The 12,219-nt window shown below is 41.6% G+C and overlaps 1 long non-coding RNA gene across 1 annotated transcript; it reads left to right on the forward strand.

Moving 5' to 3' along the window:
- Positions 1-415: 415 nt before the first annotated feature.
- On the forward strand, positions 416-3,367 carry LOC143121262 (uncharacterized). The gene is made up of 2 exons (XR_012986459.1): positions 416-521; positions 2,414-3,367. It is a non-coding gene; the product is annotated as an uncharacterized LOC143121262 (long non-coding RNA).
- The last annotated feature ends 8,852 nt before the right edge of the window (positions 3,368-12,219 follow it).

Below are 12,219 nucleotides of genomic sequence, written 5' to 3' on the forward strand. Positions count from 1 at the left end.
CTAATGTTATAGACTTTACTTTCAAGAGATTATCAAATGTATTCATTATATATGTCCTGTTACATGGCTAAATGTAAATGTTAAGTCTATGAAGTTGAGGATACGCTTTTATAGATTTAAGCATTCTTCCTAGAGATTATGTTGAGAAAATCTAACTTGGACAGTAGGAAACCAGGCAGGCCCTACATGGACATGGTCAGCGTGAGAAGACGTGCTGAAGGTGGGCTGAGCTCAACGTTGCACTCCGCCCCACATTGAGCCCAGCCATGATATGTAGCTGCAGCCAGACTGAGCCAGGGGCTTCTCCAAAACGTGACGCTGATGTCACAACACTGCTTGCCACCGGGAGGCGCTGGCTCTCGATATGAATGATGACTTCCGCTCGTCAGGAGTTCACAGCTCGGTTTCGGTTTGCGAGCTGAACTTGTTGCTCCTTTAGCTTTTTTTGCTCACTTACAAGAGGGTACAAAGTTCCCTACTTTTCATCTGAAATATTTTGAAAAGTTTGCCTTTTGTCCTTGGTAAGTAATTCATTCAACGTTTCTTTGAAAACATTTCTGTCTTGAGTAAATTAACAGTGTTACCAAAACAGCTTTAACGCATATCGTTTTTAACGAAGACTTTGGCTTCTCTAATTCCAAATGTTATGTTGGATTTGTAATTGAAGATTCATTAGCCTCGGAATACCGATACAAACCTTTGGCCTTGGTTTCGTTGCTGCCCTAATGAATCTGAATCTGACCTGGGCTCATCGAAATATTTTAAGATTTACGTTAAGATGTGTTTCAGAGATAAAATGAATATGCAACATGTTTCAAGATTCTCAAAAGACCAAAAGGGAGAAAGCTTTGTTTTTTGCATAATTTACAAAATAGACAGCCCTTTTTCAAAAGATGCAATAGGCCTAGTGGTTATGTGAACCTAAGCTATGTCCCTTACAAAAAATAACTTATTACTTACTCCACATTTTGGAGGAAATATTTGCAGTTCTTTTTCAGGAAATGTAGTTTGGACACAAAAAACGTCATAGCATAGTACTGTACTTTACTGCAGAAATGCAGTATTTCGGACATGCAAACACTACTGTTATTAGTATAACTACAGTACAACTGCAGTTATTTTTTGTAAATCAGTGGTGTAAGTCCTAGAGGTGAGACATTTTAAAATGGGTGGACTACAGTGTAGGCTACATTAATATACCAAGCAACTATAAATATTCATACACTCATAGGCCCTAAATATCTACCACACGGAAGAAATTGCACACTGTCACACAATTAGTCTTTTAATTGTGTGTGTGTGTGTGGGAAGATGGGCGAAACCAATCACTTTGGTAAAATAAAAAAAAATACGTTATTGTGCTCACATGAATGGCCATAAATTAAGCTTTCCAACGATAGGTATATCGAGGGTATTGCAAAAAGTATCGCTAAGATAACCGCATCCAAAGTTGGCATGGTTCTCTCGACAGGATACACCAGAAGAGGAGAATATCACCCTTTATAGTGTGAAGGCACTGTTATTACAGAGAGGGTTAAACAGTCAAAAAGTTTGTTTTTCCGTGAACTTTGTTCACAATATGAAAGTGTAGACTGTATAATGTCGAATTATGCAAAAACGTGAAATTCTACATTTTAACCCGTATGTTTGTTTATCTTGGATTTTCTCAAAATGGCACCGTGCGCACACATTTTGCCAAGAAATGGTAGAATGGATATGGACATGTAGTTGTTTGGCATGGAAGGATCCCGGTTATTCTTTTTGAGTAGGGGTTTTACAACAGCTTTCATGGATATAGGAAACATGCATTTCAAATTTAGGAGTTGTTAGGAGGTGAAAAACATATTTGAAAAAGTTGGTTGGCAGAAAAAAGTTGTCGAAGTAGTCCAATATGAAAGAGTAGATAGAAATGTTTTTGAAGATTTTCATTCATTCATGTCCTTGACAGGTAACATCTGACCATGTTGAGTTTGCAATCTGGTCGCCACTGGCCCACCTTGACCCCTATGTAGCCTCCCCACTAGCCCACCTTGACCCTTGACCCCTATGTAGCCCACCTTGACCCTTCCCCACTGGCCCACCTTGACCCTTGACCCCTATGTAGCCCACCTTGACCCTTCCCCACTGGCCCACCTTGACCCCTATGTAGCCTCCCCACTGGCCCACCTTGACCCTTGACCCCTATGAAGTCTCCCCACTGGCCCACCTTGACCCTTGACCCCTATGTAGCCTCCCCACTGGCCCACCTTGACCCCTATGTAGCCTCCCCACTAGCCCACCTTGACCCCTATGAAGTCTCCCCACTAGCCCACCTCGACCCCTATGTTGCCTGGCCACTGGGCAACTGATAAGACCCCTTCCCTACGCCCTATTTTTGCACAGCATCACTGCTTCTTTCACATTTGCTCCACAGGTCTTTCACTCTGAAATCAACAATGTGGAGCAAATTGGGGAAGACCATCCTTCACGGAAGCACCATCACCCATGTGGCCAACGCCTCCGGTGCGCCCATCCGGTTGTACTACAGCACGGATAACATGCGGCTGACTGAAGCGGTGGTGACGCTTTCAAACAGGGGGGATGGCAGTGCTAAGTTGAAGTTTGAACCCGATTCCCGTGTCGGCTATGAATGGATTCCAAAAGACAATTTCGCAAAACTTGATATGGTTGGGCCAATTTACGTCAGCGTCTATGTGGAGAACGACAGCTCCAGGGATGATTATGTGAAGAAAATAGTTGAAAATAAAGAAATCCAAACCAACAGGTCCTTTATTGTGACCAGAGACTACAACTTCAAGTGGCAGAAATACGGGGCAAACATTTGGGTGGATGAGCAGGGCAACAATCACAGGCCACGCTGAAAAGAAAAGAGTGCAGTCAGTGTTCAGCGTTCTTTTGAGCCCACACACTGAATGGACATGAGGTCAGAGAGTCTGGTGCTGAGTGGAGATGCGGTGAACTCAGAGACTTCACAAATCATTGTAGACAATGGCGTGTCGATTTATATATTTTATAGAAATGTGTGGTCTTTTTTGGCCATATTCTTTATTCATGAATGTAAATGATTGAAAAGAAAGCCTTTTTGTTTTTATTAAGGATTTTGAACTTAAAAACAATCACCAAGTCCTCCGACTATAAACACAAATTTAAAATGTATAAACTCATATAATCTATGTAAAAACGAGTTTAAAATGTATGAACTCATGTAATGTATGTAAAAACGTTTGAAATGTATAAACTCATATAATCTATGTAAAAACGAGTTTAAAATGTATGAACTCATGTAATCTATGTAAACCCTGTTTGCTACAGCACCCTCCTAATATACATAGCGGTATTAAGCAAATAAAGATACTGGCAGGTGAAATACAGGATACGTGTGCTGGTAAGAAATAAAAGTGTACTGTAAATCTGATGATATAACCAAAGTCCTTTTAGGCAAGTCCCTCCACTCGGCGGCCATATTGCAACACTTTTTGGGCACTCATCGGGCATCCTATCAGGCAGAAATGCGCGTGAGCAAGGCTTCACGACACCAATCTTGCTCTAGCGGTAAGTTCACAACACATGATTGGCACGATGTCTTCACAACACATGATTGGCTCAATGTATTCACATCACACCACATGATTGGCTCAATGTATTCATATGTCGACATTTTGTCGAGGAAGGGGTGGGATATGTGTAGACAACGGCCATATTGGCGTTACAAACTAGCCCCATGCATTTCTATGGAGGATTTTTTGAGTGCTGTGTCTCCTCATTAGAAAGTCTCTGATATAGCCCAAAGAAAGCCAAAGAGTGATGCATGCTGGGAAGGAGAGAGGAAGCGCTGAACTCCAGCCCTTTTATTGCAGGAGGGGCAGCAATGTGCCTTAGCTCCACCCTACAAAACAGAGAGACTGACAAACACGGAAAGGCAGGCAAACACTAGGGCTGTAACAGGTGTATTAATTTGTTTGGCAGTTTGGAGGGAGGGATGGTTGGCAATATCAACAATGTCTTTCTCCCTCACCAGGACTGAGGACAACTTTAACATTTACTCAAAGAGGTAACTGTACAAAATGCACCACTGCTACCTACTGGTATTTTTTTTATTGTAAACTCGAGTACGACTACATACAGGCACAATCAGTCATAGTACATACTAAACAAGCAAACCGAAGGTTACAGCACCTGTACCACACCCAGATGAGTCCGACCCAGGGATCATTTCCCAATCCCAGTCTCTCCTCTCTCCCAACACGCTTCCTGTCACTCTCTCCACTGTCAGATCAAAGGCACCCCCCCCCCATGTAATAACAATATTTAATGACTAAATTATTATTTTTTTGTTAAACCTTTCTCCTATCTCACTCATGTTATCACAAAAAAACGAGCCTAGTGTGATTAACACAGCTCTCCCTTCAGCACTCTTGATAATGCAATTGTTCAGCCTTCCCATTGCCCTTTGCACCATTAATAAAGTGTATTTTACGGCTGTGCCACAGTGGATGGTTACATCAGGTTGTTGTCTTGGCACCAAGCTGCCACCTCTGCTCTGTAAGCAGACTCATCATCACTCGTGATACAGCCGATTATGGTGGTGTCATCAGCAAACTTAATGATGGTGTTTGAGGTGTGTGCTGCCATACAGTCATGAGTGTACAACGAGTACAGCAGGGTATGGCATGTCCAAAATTATTCACCCTTTTTAAGTAATCAATGGAAACATCTTTATTTGCATTCACAGCTTTCAAAAGGATTCGTATAATACCTTAGCCTAGAAATCTAGACGCACCCTAGCGGCGCCAAATTAATTTGCTCAGCCTGTACGTCTAGTATCAAACCATAGGAATTTCTATTGGCTGACGCCGTGGACGTCATCCAATCACAGCACTCTATTTTGTTAGAGAGTCTTAAGGCGGGCTTAACAGGATGATGACAGTCCTACGATGGTGAACAACAAGAAAGGTGGCTATGGCGAACGAAGAGCGGTTGTTTGAATCGGCGTTGGCGTCAACTTTGGAGGAGTTGGACTTGTGCTTTTCTTTGAAAGTTGAGCAACACAATGCACTTAAGTCATTCCTTTCGAAGAAGGATGTATTTGCCGTTTTTCCGACCGGATACGGATATGGTCGTAGCGCTGGCCTATTGCATGCCTAGGCAGTTTGAAAGACAATTCTCTGCCCGCCCCTTGGATTAAGCGAGGTGAATGGGTCGATTCCAGACTATACATTTCAATGATATAGGATGGCCCGCCAGGCCAAGGGGTCAGGCGAATTTCCGGAAGTAGAAGAATCAATGGTGGCTGGAGGGACCACTTCTCTGCTAACCCCATAGAAGCCCATTCATTGAAATACCATAACTTCATATAGCATATATCCTGTGCGGATATTGTAGCTTCTGTGTTATCTACATAAACAATAAAAGGCAAAACAAGACTCGACTACCTCGTACGTAACGTTAGGTTCCCGTAAAAAGAATGTTTAGCATGTCCGGTTGAAGGGGAGATAACTGTATTGTTTGGATAAGAAGTGTAGTCCAGCCAGCACGGAAACTCGCGAACAAAGCTATGTAGCCTACAATAGCATTGTATGTTAAGATAAAGAGGCAAGTAAACCTAATGAAAACTGTAGTTTTACCGTTAGGTAGTCTAACGATAATCATTTCAGAGGTTTTCGATGGATTGACCGTAGGTCAGAAAAGTGGAAAGAAGATTAGCTTAAGGCTTTAACTTTTTTTTGTTTTACCATGACTGTTTTTGAAGATGATCATGTGTGGTAGTTTCAACATTAACACGACTTGATATCGCTTGTGAGGATGATATTAATAATAATACATAAATAAATGTTTAACTTTGATGACTTTGAAGGCGAAGGAAGTGTGAGAAGAATTTCTGTAGGCTATCTATCATATGAATTACAAGATTCAGTTCGATGGCTAACGTCACGAAGTTAAGTGCGAGTCTGCGCAGTACTGGGGGGACCAACTGAAAAATCGTTCAATTTGACGCGGTGCCCTCCCATTGAAAACAACGTAGTCTATTCGTCCATTTCTTTTACTGTCTATGAGCCGGACACGCTGAGCTCTCAGGCTGTCAGCTACCGGTTTCGTCTCCTCGCAGAGCTGTTCTCCACTGCTCCCGGCCTGCTCCACTCCGTCATGGTCGCGACGAAGGCTTGACCCCCCTCTTCTGACTCGTGCTATCAACCCAACACAGGAGATTACTTTCACTTTGTAACTCCTTGTAGTTCCTGACTAATGTTGCTATCTCCTTAAACTGTAACCTGTTTCATATCTACACTATGTTAGCACTTATATGTGACATTATTTTGCCTTATTAGACCAAGGGCTAAGGAAGGGGGGTGCTGCAGCACCCCCTGCTGGCAGGAGATAGATTTTTAAAAATGATTATATATTTTTAATTCGCTGTCTGACATTATTTATATTTTTGTATGTGAAATGATGAGTCAAATAGCAAAAAAGGGTTATGGATAGGTTCGAATATAGGCTACTAAAAATTAACAGTTATAGAGATCAACGTGAACGTGAGTCAGTTATTGTAAGAACCGTAGCGTGGTTTCAGCTATGTGATAGCGATCAAGTGTGTAGCCTAGGCCTACGGTTGATATAGACCTACATATTCTATGCGATGCGTAACATGTCCGGGGGGGGGGAATCGTCGGACATCCATTATTTTTGTTATTCAGCACCCCTGGTCAAAAATAGGTTCCCGCGCGCCTGTATTAGACCCGTTTCTGACGATGTATGCCATGTGTAAAATGTGACGTGTTTGTAATTAGATTAGTGGCGTAGAATGTGGAAAATTCCAGAGCCCTAGCGTACAGTCTAATGGTAATTCAGCTGGCCACAAGGTGGCATTATTGTATTACATTTCAATGGTAATTACTGTTTCACATTAGCCTAGAAATCTATACGCGCCCTTAGCGGCAACAAATTACATTTGCTGCCAGGGCTAGTCTAGCAACTCTTGTGAGCTCCAGAAATCGAAACTTAATCAGGCCAATGAAATCGTGTATAGAGTCGTTAGGTGGGCTTAACATAATGATTGATGGCAGAGTTGCAACGGTTTGGCTTGAATTCCCTAGCCTGGAAACCAGACTCTCTGACTTCGCAGAGAGTCTGGCCTAGATCCATAGGCGTTCGTTTATTTCCGGGTGGGAGGGCACAGTTTTAGGTTTAAAATCATTGGAGTTCCTTTGAACCGCTTTGAACCAATCACTAACAACCGGCGTTTCGTCATACAGAGAAGTTTCTCTGCAGCACGCCCATAACAAGCACGGGTGCATCTTATCAGCAAACAATCACACGTTTCATCTGCGTAACTCTCGCCAAAATGCATCATATAGTGTTTTGTGAATGTACCCAAGTCAAACTTTCATAATGCATAAGTACGTCCAAAGCGCCACTTTTAAGCTTGTATGCGTTGTAGGGATGTAACGGTATGAAAATGTAACCTCACGGTTAAAGTGACCAAAATTATCACGGTTTTTGGTATTATCACGGTATTTTTAAAAGTGTGTTCAATATGTTCAGAAAGCACTGATAGGCCTACACAAGCTGAAATAGTTTCAAAAAGTTTCCCGTTCACTTTTTCATGTTTAATTGGCTATGTGCTTATAGCTTGACTTACCCTACCATGACTTGGAGTTTGCTATTTCTGTTATTTGGATCCAATGAGTGAGACCAAAGTAAGTGTTCAAAATAAAACTTTAGGCTACTGTGTTCTCCTGATAATGTGAGTGGAATGGATTTAATGAGCATAAAAAGACGCAGAGTGGCTAAATGATACAGTGCACGTTTTTGGTGAATGAATCGCAGTTCAAACCATCAATTAGATGACAGAATCAGTAGTTTTGTTTCATTGTAACAAGCCTACTGTATGTCAAAAGCAGGCTCGGATGAAGCTGGGAAGGATTAAACACGCGGTTTCAACACCGCGGTAATCAACCGTGATAATTATGATATTTCAAAAGAAAACGGTAATGGTTATCGTCAACATTTTTATCGCGGTTTACCATTATACCGGTAATCGTTACATCCCTAATGCGTTGTCGTTTTCGGGTGAAATGACCTTTTGAATGTGATTCCTAGGGCTACTACTTTTTTGATACAATCGCGTCAAAATCGCTATTTTTCAAATACTATGAAGGCTCGACACAACATGAAACTTTGATCGAAGTATCATCAGTGTCTCTACACATGAACTCGAGCATTGAGAACATTGTTGGTGTACACAGAGTTTACTAAAAGAGAGGTTTTGAACAACTCACTTTTTCTCATTTATAATTTTTCTGCTCTCTGCCATCTTGCCATCTTGCAAGGAGTGAGTTGTCCAAAATCTTTCTTTTTAGTAAACTATGTGTACACGAATAATGTTCTTAATGCTCGAGTTCATGATGCTTGATCAAAGTGATGCTTCGATCAAAGTTTCAAGTTATGTCGAGCCTTCTTAGTGTTTGAAAAATAGTGATTTTGACGCGACCATGTAGCCTACTAAACTAGAGTTTGACTCGGGTACGTTCGTAGCCTATTTTAAGTGACAAAATCTATGACTAAAGTTTAGCTGACGATATAACATCCTACTCCACTTCGTTCGTGACACTCCTGTTAATAGGCTAAACTATTATTCACATTTGCTCAAAGATTTCATAAATATAAGCCCTTTTCGCTCCCTACGTTGATGTATTCCAAGCGATGCTTCAGGGGCGGGGACGTAGCTAAACACCATGCCTGAGTACGTAATCGCTCTCAGGGACGCCCTCTGTTCGCTGGTTGGTCGGCTGCCCAACTGCCGAAGTAAATGAGTGTGAATCAACCTATTCCAGACGGAGTACTGTAGGGAAAAGAAATCGACCGGAAGTACGTAGACAGGCCAAGGCCAGGCTAGCTTTTCCATGAAATTGTGTCAAAAGTAAACATTTTTAGACCATAAGACCAGGGCCAAAAAGATGCATCTAAGTATAGAGATTAATATTATGATATTTTGAGTCTAGGTCAATCTGGTAAGGAGAAATTAGCATATTTAACTTTTTTTTCCAATAGCGCCACCTTTGGGTGCAGTACCCCAAATTTTGGGTTATGGGTAGAGGGGGGTACTAGTAACCATACCTGAAAATTTGAAGAGTTTTGGAGTTACGGTTTAGGCTACAGAATTTTGGCCAAAAATGAACGGTACAGAAACAATAGTAGCTAAGCTGCTCGGACCCCTAATAAGAACAAAGAGAAACACAATGGTTGCCTCGCAGCTTCGCTGCTTGGCCCCCAATAAGCTACTGAAGGTAGGGGCAAGCTTAATTTGGTTCCTTGGTTAACATAATGCAGGCTACGTTTTTTTGTACAAAATTGCATCTGCTAATAAACTTAAACATAAACACAAACAAGCATGATCTCCTGTGGAATCCCTGATTGCGCCTTCAACGTTAGCCTACTATTATTTGTTGACATCAAACCTGAACGAACGGCAGCTGTTCCTGAAGTTCACTTGCGTGTTTTTTTTTTTTTTTTTTTAATTAGGTAACTTTTTTTGCAGTGGCGCTTGAATTCCAGGAGCGGCGCTGCGCCGCTGATGATTACATTGTAGGGGAAACACTGCATTGGAACATAACAACCAGTGTACCTTATTGTGCTTGCTGTGCTGTGTAAATCATTCAACACCTCAAGTAAAGTGCTGTATTGAATTGCATCGACTCTTTTGTGTTCTGATCGACACCCCAGTGAGACACCCATCTTAAATACATCATTCCTCATACAGTCCTACCATTATTTATAAGTATAAGTATATATAAGTAGGCCTATATATACTCTTTTGATCCCGTGAGGGAAATTTGGTCTCTGCATTTATCCCAATCCGTGAATTAGTGAAACACACACAGCACACAGTAGCCTACACACAGTGAGGTGAAGCACACACTAATCCCGGCGCAGTGAGCTGCCTGCATCAACAGCGGCGCTCGGGGAGCAGTGAGGGGTTAGGTGCCTTGCTCAAGGGCACTTCAGCCGTGCCTACTGGTCGGGGTTCGAACCGGGAACAGGTCCGAAGTCCGGTTACAGGTCCAAAGTGCTAACCAGTAGGCCACGGCTGCCCCCCCATTTACCAACCCAACACCCAGTTAACAGTTAATATTGAGATTGGATGTCAGTTGTCAATAAAAGACTGTGTCGTTACATTCCTTGTGTCACTGATTCCTTGTGTCTTTGTCTTCTGCCTCACACATTCTTTATACATACATAGCACCGAACGCTCATTATAGCCCCAAAATGAACACGGAATTCTACTAAACATAGAATTCTACCTTTTTTGAAGGGACTGGTAGTTTTTGAATGGTCTGGCACTTGCCTAAAGCTAGCCTCTAGCGTGAATTTGGTGAGGTTTCACATGTACTCTTCAATTTTGAGATTGAGGTGTCTGATGCACTGTGTTTCCGTGTGATAGCTAATTTCCTTACACTCCTGGAGCAAATTGACAGATTCACATTGTCAGATTCAGATGTTGTTCACGAGTGAAGTGAACTGAGTAATACTACTTGACTTGACTTACTTACTTAGTATAACTTCATCTAGATAAGTTCCTTTACTTGTCTTTTCCAGGCAATCAGTTTCCAGATTTTTTAAAGTAGTTGTATAGTTAACACATCAGATTTTACAGTGTACATTACTGTGTGTACATGATTCAAGTGTAATCAGATCATTTGCTGTGTTTGTGATTTGACAACAAAATAGAGTTTCATTTTAAAAGAAGTGTTTCATTTTGTAAAAGATCCGAGGGATTCTGTTATTTGGCTCTGGCGGCTGTGTGTTAATTGTGTTTTTCGAAAAAAAAAAAAAATTTGAAATTTCAAAATTCTGCTCAAGCAATGGAAGGAAAAAACTGTAACAACAGTTCGCCTCACACCTTTCTCTAACCATTTGCTCCATGATCTTACGAAGCCCCCTTTAGTCAAATAAATCTCCTCAGGTTGTTCTCTTTTGACAACTCATGTATTCTCTTTAGAATCCGCTGCGCGTCGGGGAGTTTTTTGCCCCTCGCCCTCGTCCATTAATTCCGTATAACAGGACACCTCGCCGGCCGTTATCCCTTAAGAGACTTATAAGGTCTTTTACACGATCTAACATACATTTCTCATGCAACCCCTTAAGGCTAACTCCAACATCACCTTCTGCACAAACTACAAATGTGTATTAACCCATTTACTCCTAAAATGCCTGCTAAAAACGCCTATAGAATCCTATGGCATCTATCTATAAAGCAAGAAGCGTCTGTGTGTCCGTGTGTGTGTGTGTGTGTGTCTGTGGCACGCATATCTCGCTGACCGTTTGTCAGACTGATTACAAACTTGGCAGGTGTCTTGCTACAGGCATGAGTAAGTGCACTGCCGAATTTGACGTTGTTTGGATAAGAAATGCAAAAATATCGTTAAATAGCCTATATCGGTAAAAGAAGCACGCATTGGCTTTCGCCGCTAGCCACTCCCCCTCCCACACAGCACTGTAGGACTGTAAGCTAAAGCTACCAGTGAGGATATAAGCAGGGCTTTGGCAGAATTGGATCAGTGTAGGTTACACGGGTAAAAACTTAAGCGAGTGCAAGATAACTCCACGGATTTTGCAACAACACGCCAACATGCCAACACACACAGGTAGGCTATATGCAGTGGCTCTTCAAAATGACGTAAAAAATGATGTGCAATAAGCGGACACTTCGAATAGCCCAGGCTACTTTGGACTGTCTTTAGACTTTGAATAAACAAACGACAATTCCAACTGCAAGGTCCTAAATTGAAACGAGCGATAATGGTCCCGAATCAAAGAACGTCCCAGAATGCCACACATGCAAAGCATAACCAGCGACAAGCAACAAGTAGCAGACAGTGTGATGTCACTTATGAATAGCCCAGGTTACTGATGCTAAAGACTGTTTTTGAGTCACATCATTGCAAATTTCAAACAATGATGCATCATTCCACAAAATGGTTTGTCTTCAGTATTAGGAAGTTATTCAGTAGGCCTAAGCTTAATAGCCTTAACTCAAAACAATTGTTAGGCTTATGTGATTCTGATCTGTAGAAATGTCACATGCAGCCATGCGTAAATTTATTAGCTGCTACACATGTATTAGAGGCCACATTAATTATAGGCTATATTATAATATTCAGTATTCATTATTGAATGCTTAGCTGGAATGATGTTTCCCTATCATCCTATTTTTAAAGCAGG

This window comes from Alosa pseudoharengus, unplaced genomic scaffold (assembly GCF_046254945.1).
Source record: "Alosa pseudoharengus isolate Yale_2024_CS ecotype anadromous, Long Island Sound unplaced genomic scaffold, YU_APseudo_1.1 YU_APseudo_1.1_scf_13, whole genome shotgun sequence".
Lineage (NCBI taxonomy): Eukaryota > Metazoa > Chordata > Actinopteri > Clupeiformes > Clupeidae > Alosa > Alosa pseudoharengus.